A 3,701-nucleotide genomic window follows, 5' to 3' on the forward strand; every position below is an offset into this window, starting at 1 on the left:
TTTGCTGCTGTGGTTAAGAAACTTGACTGTGCCTCTACTCCTCAAACACAAAGGGGATTGAGGCATGAAGTATTCCTCAAAGTTCTCAGGGATGCCTGAGCACAAACTTTTCTTTGTTTGAGGTCCAATGGCTTAACAAAGAAATTTACACTGTTCTCCTCTTCAGCCCAGGGATGAAATAGGACTCTGAGCCTCAGGGATTGCAAGATAAGAGTTAACATGAAATTGTTACATAAGTTTCCTCAATGAAATAGAGGTGTAATACATGTCCATTTCCAGTAATATATCATAAAGGAGATGACTAGAAGCTAACAAAGCTGTACCAGATGGGTATCCAAAAAAATAACTGCAAACTTTCCAGTTTATATTTTTAGATTTTCAGGAGTGTTCTACATTTTAGCGTCCAAAATGAAGGACTGTGGTTCATTTTCTCAGAATTGCACTTTAACAATGCATGTGTATTATCTCCAGTTGCCAGGATGAAACACTGTGTACATGGGGTTAAGCTGTTACTTCTGATAATACCGGATTCCCAGATTGCTGCATCAGTGTTTTTGAGTTTGACACAATATTCCAAATTTTGTACAAAGCAGAAAATATAATTGATTGATGGACTCTTGATTGCCATACTCAAGGATTTGATAATATGCGCTGAATAGAAGGAAATGTCCTGCAGAGCAAGCTAAACAATGTAAAAAATGTTCATGCCTGGGCTTCCTACCTGAAAATTTTAATCTTTATTAGACTTTATTTATTAAAAGGCAACAATAGTGAATTTTACAACAAATAAATAGATGCTGCTCTCCCTTATTATGATCACAACAAAACCTCAGAAATAATAATTAATTAACTTGAAAATTACTGTATGTTAGCGGCAAATAGTGTAGGAAATCTCCTATTTTTATGAATTTCAGAAAATTATCATGATACAGTTACTCTCTTAGCCCATTACACTGATACACAATACAATTACCATATTAAAATGAATTTTTAAACTTTTCAACTTCCTCTGCTGGTTTTCATCCTGAATTTATTGGAGTGTCTACATTCCAAGTGTTCCCAGTAGTCATAGAGGACTAAGGCAATGCCTATGTGCAAATGAAGTTCTCTTTACAAACTCATTCATTATTTTCCCCTGCTCAGAGAGGGAATTTGGCTATAACCCAGTGTCCAGCAAAACCCAGACAGAATAGTCAGGGTACTTGTTTACCTAATGAATCAGAAAAGATAAAATCTGGTTACTTATGCATCATGGATTAAACTTCTTTCTCCTTTGCTATATAGATAATATGCACTGGGTGCCCTTCAGTATGAAAAATAACATTTTATTGTCTTAATTAAACAAAATCCAACTTTAAAAATAGCTATTGATAATACCTTAAAACAATATTGCATTAAATTTCCAGAATAATATATTGAACAGGAAATTAAGAATAGCATTTAAAAAGACAGAGAGCAATAAAACTATGATATTCTAAGTTGTCATTGTTTTTAAGAACAGTTCAATTTTTTTCTACCATATAAATAAATAATGTAGAAAACAAAGTCTTTTTGGAGTGATATTCTGACTGAAGAGAAGACTGAAAGAATGAAAGTTTTTTTTGATATTATTATTGTTATGATGAAATGAATCTCTGTAAAGGTTTCTAAATTAAATAACTGTTAATTTAGGGAAAATATCGGAACAGAGCAGTTATTTTTGAAAATATCTAATAAGTGCAGTATCGAAGTATTATGGAATATAGGAACATTATACAATATTATAGAGTGATAATTTACATCTTAAAATTAACGTAGTAGATTAATGATATTAAAAGAGTTACAAATTTCATTGGAACACTTCTATTCATATGGAAATATATTTTGATCAAAGATCTTGTATAATAAATGGTAGGGCCTTATTTAGAGGTTTTTTTGTTTTCCTTTTTGTTTTCCAGTGTGTGCTCTGGATCCCCTTTAAGTATTACCTTAATCATGATTCTGTTTTTTATAGAAGAGTCATGAGAGATTTTGCGAGGATATGCTTAACTAGTTTCCTCTTAGCAGGGAGGGGACATTACAGTCATTAATGAAGTAGAAACGTGGATTTCCTTGGGCTTTTCCTTTCATTGTGATAGTGGAACAAAGAGGTATCTGATACTAGAAGACAAAATATTTAGGCTAATCTGATACAGTTTTATGGAAATGTTGTTAACTAATCTTTTAATCAGATGGGCATGTAGCTCACTCTGCTTATGTTTTCCTGTGGGCTAACCAAGATGTCAATTTTCAGGTCAGTTGTGTCCAACTTTCATGGTATTGGTTGGTGAACTGGGATGAGCAATGTCTAAAAGCTCCTTTTTTTCCACTCTGTTTTTTCTGGAAAAGAAAAAAGGGTTCTGCAGTAGCACCAGTTTAGAAATGTGAATCTGTTGCCTTTTGTTAACTAAGAAGACTGTTGGTTCAGAACAGTCTTCACTCTCCTGATGAGTAGGTGCTCTTTTTGTGAGTATAACTAGGATGAAAAAGGAAAAGATGTAGTTCAAGCATTCCTGTCTGTTATTTTTTACCACTGGACAGGGCCTGTTCCTACCTCTAGCCTTGTATTGCTCCCCTTCCATGCTGCACAAGTTGTATGAAATAGCAGTGAAAGCAGAGCTTGAAGGTTCTCAAGTTTACACGAGGGGCATTCAGAAACTAGATAGCAATAAAAGTTGTCTCATGTGTTTCCCAGGCAATCACGATTACAACAGGAAAAAGTAAAGGTGTAAAGGTGCAAACCTGTGTAAAGATGATAACCTAAATTTACCTATAATCTATTAGAGTTCCCTGCTTTGAGAAGTCATTGAGCTTCCCACTTGCATTTCATATTTAATTGTGATAAAATTAGAGGCAACAGGCAGAAGAACTGGGATGCCCTTGAATGACCCATGTCCTTTGTTCCAGAGGATATCAAAGGAGATGTAATTAAAGTATTTTGGCTAGAGAAATTATTCTCAAAAATAAAACAAAAAAGTTATTATTATCTGAAATTTACTAATAATTTTAATACAATAATTAATTTTACCTATAGGTATTTAATGATATGTACTACATTGTCACTAAAAAGACATGTCAATAACAAAATTAGGAAATCTGAATTGGCTGAACTTACATAGGTTCAAGTTCACTGAAAACCATACGTTCAAAGTGGCTTAATTATGGCAGCAATTTGATGTGCAAGAAACTAACTTCAGAAGCCAAAATGGATTTCTTTAGCAAATTCAGGGTTCTAAGTTTTGTCTTTACTTTACTTTATTCTACTTTACTTTACTTATAGGTCTACCTTACCACCACCATCCTGCAAGAGAAAAAAAAATTCCTTTTTACTTGTATTTACCAGAATGAAATTAAAGACATGAATGTAACCTGAAGAAAATCTCAATGGTCTTTAGACAGAAATGGAATTGGTACTAAGATGACCTTTAGATGGAAATCGGAGAGGCTGTATAATCTGATTTTCAGACTTTACTTCAAGATCAGATCCTCATACTTATGTGCTCAGGCAGGTGTTCTTGTACCGATCTGATGTATTCATCAGATCAGTACAAGAATTACTAAGAATTAATTGTAAAAATGGAAAAAAAACCCAACCTAAACTGACAATTGGCAAAACAAAACTACAAGAATGGGTAAATCTACATTGTTCAAAAATTCATTTTAAGGTAGAGAGAGAAAATATT

The sequence above is a fragment of the Taeniopygia guttata genome, chromosome Z, assembly GCF_048771995.1.
Source record: "Taeniopygia guttata chromosome Z, bTaeGut7.mat, whole genome shotgun sequence".
NCBI classification, from domain to species: Eukaryota; Metazoa; Chordata; class Aves; order Passeriformes; family Estrildidae; genus Taeniopygia; species Taeniopygia guttata.